Here is a 9,474-nt window from a genome sequence, read left to right on the forward strand (position 1 = left end):
CGCCTGCGCCTTCTTCCCGGTGGCATCTCTACTCCGCATGCACAAGTCACCGGGAAAATGGCCACGACCATTTTCCCTGTCATTTTTACTGCTCGCCAGCATTCTGGAGACTGCAGAGAGGTAAGTATAACTATATATGGGTGCAGGGTGTGGGGTGTGGGCCCCACTGGATCCAGTGGCCTGTGTGCACCGCACACACCCTGCATCCATTATAGATACGCCATTGCTGCCCAGTATATTTCAGAAGGCAGTAACAGAGATTTGTAATGTGCAAAGCTACTGTCCCACTATGGGGCTGATTCCAAAGAGCATTGTGTACTTGAAAATAGCTGTGGATTTCTATCTGTGTAAAGAGTCGGCTGCATCTAGTGTATGTGGCTGCATCTCCCCTATACCTCTAGGCGCCCATACATCGATTGTGTATAAAAATCTTTCCCTTTTTCAATCGATTGTGGCAATTCTGCAATCTGCAATCGATTGAAAAAGGGAAAGATTTTTATACACAATCGATTGGAAATTGCACGATTGCTGCAGTCAATCTCTGATGTATGGGGACCTTCGGTTTGTGAGAGCATTTGTCATCAGTATCAGCACACATTTGCACCTTGGTGCAAGATGTCCTCTAATTAGGGCACCATTCTGTCTACAAGCCCACAGCAAATTTATCCTAAATACGAACACCCCATTGCCGCTCAGTAACACCCATTTAGTCATGGGTGGCGATCCAGCTGACTTCTGTGATGCATAGATTTCCTCTGTCTATAAAAGGCTTTTGCTTTTTGGGGGGGATTTGATTATCTAACAAGTTTATTTTAGTAATCATTTATATGCTTTCTAGTGTTTTAGCTTATTTCTTTTTAAAACATTTTCTATGTTTTGTATTCTGCATCATCCACAAATACCGGTGTCAAAGACTTAGAACCACCAGTCCTCAGAAATCAGCAACTTGCAGGCACTATAATATCCAATACACATAGATCATACAGTTATTACACGGTGCACATGTGAGGGATAGCAGACTTTACAACATTTACATATAAGAAAAGTATTAGTTCTGTAATACATTAAGCAGTGTGTTTAGTCTAATGATGCTTATCTACAGTGGTTGTAAGTAATGCATAATACGGTAGTATGGAGATGTGACAGGACACCATGAATATACAATGATACAATTTTGACTACTAATATAAGAGTTAGAGGTCCATTTACAAATGAGTTTCAGCTCTTAAAACTCGTTACTTATGATAAATAACACTTTGTCCTATTTAGTAATGCACATTTAGGGTTTGTGTATAATAGTGCTATTTGTTAGCATTTTAATCATGAAAACAGAAGGCAGACCCTTTATTTAATATCAAACGGTAACAATATCTTACCGTACGTTTATGTAAAATGACATCCCCAGGTGCTGGCGTCTGTTAAACAGCGCTCACAGGTGCTGAGGTCCCAGCAGTCAGCGCTGGCATCCAGAGATTTATCCAGAATTCCTAGCGGGCCGCTGTGTAGCATGTGACCAGCCCGAAAGCTATTAAGGGAGGAGAGGGCCCGTGTGCATTCCTCGTCCGTTGCCCCCTCCTCTCTCCACGGCGGCCAGCAGCAGACTGATGGCTGACCGCAGCAGCAGTAGACTCTGGGCACCAGTAGACACTGCGCCGAGGCTGCCATTTTCCTGTATTTTGTGCAGGGCTGAGACACCTGACGCGGGACCTCGGAGAGGTAATATTAGAAAATGCACCCATTATAAATACGCCCCTGGATCAACCTGATGTGTAGAAGCTTGCTGTGACAAACACGGACCTCTTGACAGGAATTATATTTGTTTCCATTGCTGCATGAAATTTAATACTGACACTGCGCATGTGCAATATATTCACTACAGTGCGCATGTGCCAGACTCAAGTTTTTTTTTTTTTTAAATATATATCGTCAGCGCTATATACATATGAAAAATAACTGACATGACCTTTTTTCATTAGCACTTGCTCCGAACAGGAAGATTATTAAATGATGATGTCAAATGAAAAAAAAACGCGGAGAGGGAAAAATATATTTATCACTATGCTACTGACTTGTTTGTAAATGGAGCCCTTAATAAGTTAATTGGTGATAGCGAGTTGTGTTTATTTGCTAATATGGCCAATTCACGCTACTGTACATGGGCATTTGCATTGTGGGTTAGTTATAGCATAGATGAGAATGGCGTAAATGTTGTGCATTTGTTTCCAATGCAGGGGCGTAGAGCTGTAGATAGTTTTACACTTGGTATAACTCTGGTATATATGCGGAACTGGATACAACTTCAGGTATGTTTGGGCAAATATGTGACAGTTTTGTTTTGTTTTTCCACATAGATTATGACCATTTTGCGAGTAACTCTGCATCAGGCCCTAAATGATAATATGATTGTCACTCATTTAGGGGTCTATGTACTAAGCCTTGGAGAGAGATAAAGTGGATGGAGATAAGGTACCAACCAATCAGCTCCTAACTGTTATTTTTCAAACGCAGCCTGTAATGTGACAGTTAGGAGATGATTGGCTGGTGCTTTATATATCTCTACTTTATCTCCCTCCAAGGCTTAGTACACAGACCCCATAGTGTTTTAGGTGCTTCTGAAATGCAGGTGCTCTAGTCTTGTGTCCTAGATGTGTCCTAATAGTTGCCCCGTTCCTACATATACTGTATATGCAGTTGCACAGAGTATTCAACTGTACTATTTTGTGTTAAAAACACATTTGGGATTATCTCCAGGTTAAAAAAATATTGCCCAAATATGCAAAAAAGTACAGTAAAATTTACTGTATTCAAATTTACTACATTCAAATTGAACAATGTGATCTGTACATTCTAATAGGGCAGGATTCATATATAACAGAAGCAAAGATAACAGTGCAATTAAGATTGGGTTTGCTTTTACAGAAAGACGTTCATACTAGAATGACCTTCGTATACAGTCTAAAAAAATATTTTGCTTTCATCAAAAAATAATCATAAAAATAATATACATACAGATCAATAAATTAAAATATGGTTATCAGATTCTTTGGAACTTAACAGACAGTTGATTAATTGCAGGTAAGCATGGGTAGTATTAGCTATTCATAATGAACGCTAAACTGTGGAGAGAGATAGGTCTCTTATGTAAGACAGTGTCCGAGTCCTGTATTAGAAGGTAAATGTTGATTGTTGTTTTATAATGAAGGTTATTAGTAATGGATCCTCCTATAAGCATAGTTAATTTCCATCCTTGAGAATGTCCATGGTATCTATAATTGCAGTACGTGTGCAGCTCTAATGGAGTGAGAGTTGTGGTGGCTCTGTTCTGGTAGCCGGCTGTATCAACCACAAATGGTATCTCCTGCTGCAGATGCAAGCAAAATGGTATATAGTGCTCCCTCTAGTATTCCCACAAACTGGTCAGGTCTTGTTCCCGGTCATAATCCTGACACCGGCATCTTGACAGGGTTATCAGGGTCCGTATCCTAACCCTCCCCTCTCCCTACCCCTAATCTTCCATCCCCAGTGCTATTATTATTATCCTTTATTTATATGGCGCCACAAAGGTTCCGCAGTGCCTTACACAGTACATAAATGAGCACACAAGAAAAACATTTAATAGTAATATAAAACAATACAGGACAAGGACATGGTTTATACACGTAGCTGCATAACACGAGCAACAGGGCCTCAGCAACCAAATGTTAGGTGCCAATTGGGGAGTTAGGAGTAAATTATAATATAAGTAGGGGGAGGAGAAGCACGTGACAGATGAGGGCCCTGCTCGTGAGAGCTTACATTCTAAAGGGGAGGGGCAGACAGTCAGGGTTGACACAGATGGGATAGATAGTGAGGAAGGAGCATGGAGCAGTGGGTTAGGATATGTGCTGCGGAATGTGTGCGTATAAGATGACCTGATGTTATGTCAAACTTAAATTCTTCATACAGCTATCTCTATGACAGAAAATAGATTTCGTTTATGTGTTATTTACTTGAGAGATTTTTAAAATAAAGCTGTAGTACTTTTTGTGTGTTCCATTTTAGCATCTAAATACATCCTGCTAAAAATGCAGCTATTGTGGGACTGTCCCACCATCCTAATGCAGTAGTGAATACTTTAGTCCCAGCTGCTAGGTAGTGTCAGGGTATTGTTCAGCTGCCAAGCTTAGGAAATTCTGCCTTGAAGACTTCTATCAGTCGGCCGGCGAGAGAAATTGGACTTAACACTGAGAAAAGTACAATTTAGCTCAAGAAGGGCTCTATTTACTACAATCCGCATATTGAATGCGGATTGTAGTGTGATATTACCGAGTGAATTCGCATTGCAAATTCAGGTAATATCACAGGGATTTACTATAAATCCCTTGCAGGGACAGAGCTTGCGATAAAGCTCTGTCCCTGCGGATCCCATCCGCACTCTAGTCGCGGTATTTTCGGAAAAAATACCGCGACTAAGAGCCCGCGCATGCGTCGACCGACCACCGCTACTACCCCCCCACCGACGCTAAGCCCCGCCCCCGGTGCTAAGCCCCTCCCCCCGTGATCGCGGACCCCCGCGTCCCCCCCTCCCCCCCCCCGCGACCCCCCCTCCCTTCATTACACTTACCTGCATCCTCCTGGCCTCCGGTGGTCTTCTCCGGGCTTCCCGATCAGGTGATCTCCCATACTGCACTGGGGCCCGATCACCTGATGACCGGGCCCCAGTGCACTGTGGGAGACCAGCTGACCGGAGAGGAGCCATCACCAGAGGCCCGATCACCGGTCCCTGGATTCAGGTAAGTGAAAAAAAAAAATTTTAATTTTTTTTTTCCTTTTTTTACAGCAATCAGCTTGCGGTCTATTTAGACCACACAGCTGATTACTGGTACCGGCTCCCGCCTCTGCTCTCCCCGTTAGAGCAGAGTGGGAGCCCGGTAACCGGGGGAGACCCTGGATAACGCCACCTCCAGGTGGCGTTATTATCACAGGGCTTCCCCCGGTATTTTTTTACAATTTATTTTTAGTAACTTGCACACAGATCACATTTCCCATTACAATTATGGAAAATGCGATCTGCTTTACTAAAAATAAGTGATACTGGGGGTTGGAGTAGAATTTTACTAATTCTACTCCAATTGCCCTGTAATAAATACAGGTGAAACTAAAATAATGTGAAAAGGGTGTGAAAACACCCTTTTTCACTTTATTTTAGTAAAAATAATGTTAATAAATAGAGCCCTAGAAGTGAGCTGTGACTTCCTGGTCACCTTTATTAATACCTCAAATTGAAGGTGTACATTTAAGCAAGCAACCAATAAAACATATTTCCTGAAGCATACTAATATCCAATCACTTCTTGCCCTAAGGGTGTACATATTAGCAAATTAATTAGCTCGTCATATATGGAAAAAGCAGTTTTAGCTTGTAGCGAGGTAGATTTATAGTTCCTTGACTTTATTCCTCTTCTTGCTCCTGCAGTAACGGTTTCCATTATAAGAATAACTCTGGTTCCCTTATGCTGTAAGCCAGTTCTTCCTGTCAAACAGTCTTGAAGAGAACATATCTGAATTTCTCTTATGTAAGGCAGAAAAACAAGGTTGTCTTAAAGGCATACATTCATTTAAAATCAGCACATGTATTAATCAATAAGTTCAGCATTGCCTTACCCTAATATTCCCCTTTTATTAACACTTGTCCCTATACTTGTGATATGATCGCAATATATCGTTTGATGGTACTTACTTTATCGTACATGACAATCTTAAGGACTGCATGCAGATAGATAATAATCATTCAATACCACGTTATTGCCCCCTATCACAAGTCTAGCTAGAGAGGGGTTCTAATTCTATAACTGCGTTAACACTTATTTAGCCATACAGACAATAACTACAATAAACACAACTGTTCTGTGCTGTGACTGGGTTCTTTTTCTTACATTTAGGACACCAAGTCACCGTGGCATGCAAGGGCATCTTTTCCACGGACATTAAAGTTACTGTGACAGGTTTCTTCTTACATTTCTCAAATAGGCAATTAGTCATTTTATACGTAGCATACAGAACAACTCCTGCAAGTAGTAATTTTCCTATAAGCTCAACTATTCCCATGAACCAGCCACCTACTCCTTTGAGCTGGGTTTAGCCATGAGAACCAGGATGTACCAAACCATGGTTCCACTGTGTGATCCTTGGAAAACTGTCTCTTTAGCTCTTGGACCTTGTCTAAATGTTGCTCGATAGCCTCTTCAATTTCACAAGTCTGATTTATGTAATTGCAGCAAGCCTCCTTCACTATCATGCACATTCCTCCTTCTCGGGCTGTCAGGTAATCTAACACCAGCCTATGTGCTAATAGTTCCTTTGTTATCATTTGGAGTTCTCGTAACATTAATCTGAAATTATCATCATATAAATTGGTTATGTTATCAATAAGGTTAGCTAGATCCATGATATAATAGAATGCCTTTTTAATACAGCACCTATTTATCCATGGTAATGTGATTAAGTCTTGACTGGCCTTTTTAGCTGGCTGTACTTCCCTCCTTATAACTGAATGTTCCTTAAAATCCCATTGTTTCAAGTGGGTGGGGTGTATCTGTTCAACATAATAAGTAGGAGGTAATAGATAACACAGTGTACAATTTCCAAAACCCCCATATGGTAACCATTTATATGCATATCTTCCACACAAATAATATATATTGTCTGGGAGAGTAGTAGGGGCATGTCCCACCATTGTTTGAGTGAGGAAATAGAGGAAAGGCCTCACCATTATCATATTTGGGGTTAACCTGGTGGGATTTCCTGTACAGGTAGATTTATTCCAATACTCCGGTATCTCACCCTGCACCCATGCTCCTATGGTTGGTATACCTTTTTCATCACAGCCATCTATTGCCAAGGGAGGGTTATCTACATAAGGCAAGTCATGATGAGTGGGGTGCCTAAATCTTTAAGCCAGGTCCTTAAACCTGAACATGGCCTCCTTACATTTAACCTGACCAAGGGGCCTTTTTTTGGCTTCACTATAGATCCATCCACCAATTTTATCTGATGGTTCTATCCATGCATTTCTTGCATATAGGTGGTAGGGGGCACTGAAAAACAAAAACTTACATTTCTGCCTAGCAAACCAGTCAGTAAGGGTACAGGCCTAGTAACGTATTTTGCCTTTGTGACTGGCAGCAAGGAAAATAAGTTGACATTTATAACTTCATCTAGTGTCAAGGGCACCGCCACACAGTTCATGGTCTTTGAGGAAAGAGGTGAATGTGTGCATATCCAACAATCTGTTATATTGAGCTGCTGTGCTGCTGTGTAATGCATTTGGACAAGTGAATTGGACCAAGGCTCATGTAGTGTTTTATGGTATTCTCCTGTGAGATTACCCTTACTTTGGGACCATGTACTCATCATAATCAGATTTACAAATAGTGACAACCAGATAAAAGGATTCATTGTGCTGGTTCCAACTTGACTGTGAGTTTCTTGCAATGTGACGTGTGAATCCACGTAGGTCGTCCTCCAAGCTTTACTGAGGTAGGTGTGGTTAATAGGACCTGGAATGGACCTTCGAACCTTGGTTCCAGTGGTCTTCTGACGTGTTTCTTTGTATAGACCCAATCACCTGGTTCAAGGGAGTGTGAACCTGGAACTGTATCTGGATCTGGAAGGGAGGAGAAAACTAGAGAATGGGTGTTAGCTACCTGCTTACATAAAGCAGCTACATATTCAGTTAGGTCTGCATGATTATGTTGGAGCTGCTGTGGAAAATAACACCCTGTCCTTGGTGCATTTAGAAACAATATTTCATGTGGTGACAGTTTGTGCCTCTTACTGGGTGTTGTCCTAACTGAATACAATGCCACTGGTAGACAATCAACCCATGTTTTGCCTGTTTCAGCTATCATCTTCTGGATCTTTAGTTTTAAAGTCCCGTTTAGCCTCTCGACACGCCCACTGGCTTGCGGTCGGTAGGGGGCGTGGAAAGCTTGCTCTATACCCATATCTTTCACTATGTGTTGCATTAGCTCTCCAGTGAAGTGTGATCCTCTATCTGATTCAATGGTCTCTGGTATCCCATATCTACAGATCACTTCACTTATATATGTATCAGTTTCTTCGCTGTCATTTTGGTGGTGGCCTTGGCGACTGGGAAGGCTTCTGGCCAATTACTGAATAAATCCGTACAAACGAGGGCATACTCATATGTCCCCACCCTGGGTAACTGGATGTAGTCAATCTGCAGTCTCTGAAACGGGTACATTGGCCTGGGTGTATGTTTCTGTGGTGTCTTAACTGTCTGTCCTGGATTGTGTTTCCACACACCAAGCAGGCAGCCACATAAGCGGTAGCTGCTGCATTAAAGCCTGGTGCTATCCAGTGCTGGGAGACTGTATTTGACATAGACTCCTTCGAGTTATGCATTGGGCTATGAGCCAGTTGAGCCATAAGGGGATATAAGGCCCTGGGAAGGCACCACCTGTCTCCTTTCCTCCATAACTTCTCCTCACAGGTGGCTCCCTCTTTTATTCAGCCCCTTTTCTCACATGTCAGTGCTTGTTCCTGAAACTGCATCAGGGTCTGAATATCTGTTTGTTCTCTTTTTGCACTATCTGCTGTGTCAGTTTCTATACCATATAGGGCTGGTACTTCTATCAGGGCCGCTTGCTTGGCCACAGCATCAGCTTTGGCATTACCCCTGGCTTCAGCTGTTTTCTCCTTTGTATGTGCCTGTACCTTGATTATCGCCACTCTCTCTTGAATCCTGCATTGGGAGCAGAGTAGCGGAATCAACACTGTGCATCTCTTGATTGTGATGTTTGTAGGACTCAAGAGTGCCACCTCATATTTGGTAAGTCTTGCTGCAGATAAGTGTTTAGTTCTGGCTTGATTTAGAATTTCTGTAATAGAATGTGGGACCTGTACTATTAAGTGGTGGTCCAGGACTAAATCTGCAGCCTTGTCTTTAAGAAGTGCAGCTGCTGCTACAGCTCTGATGCAGGAGGGGGCACCTTTTATTATGCTATCAAGCTGCAGAGAATAATATGCAAGAGGTCTGTGTTTACCTCCATGTTCCTGCACTAGTACTCCCTGTGCATGCCCCTCCCTCTCATGACAGAAAAGCATAAAAGGCTTGTCATACCTTGGTAGGCCCAGGGCCGGTGCCTGGGATACCACGGTCTTGATATTTTGGAAAGCCTGCTTCTGCTGCGCAGTGAGACTAACCTTTTTATCTGCTGAATCTGTCAGGGCATCATATAATGGCTGCATTGGCGGCCCAATCAGGGCAATACCCAATGAGGCCTAAGAAGGCTCTGAGTTGCCGTGTAGTGGTAGGTTCAGGTACTTTTTGTATTGCAGATACCCTGTCTTGTGTAAGGTGTCTAGTGCCTTGTGAGATGCAGTGTTCCAAAAAAGTAACTCACATCTTAGCAACCTGTAGCTTGTCCTTAGACACTCTACAATTCTGTTCACATAGGAATTTCAATAAGGA

Source organism: Taudactylus pleione, unplaced genomic scaffold (genome assembly GCF_031769625.1).
Source record: "Taudactylus pleione unplaced genomic scaffold, aTauple2 ptg000201l, whole genome shotgun sequence".
NCBI lineage: Eukaryota > Metazoa > Chordata > Amphibia > Anura > Myobatrachidae > Taudactylus > Taudactylus pleione.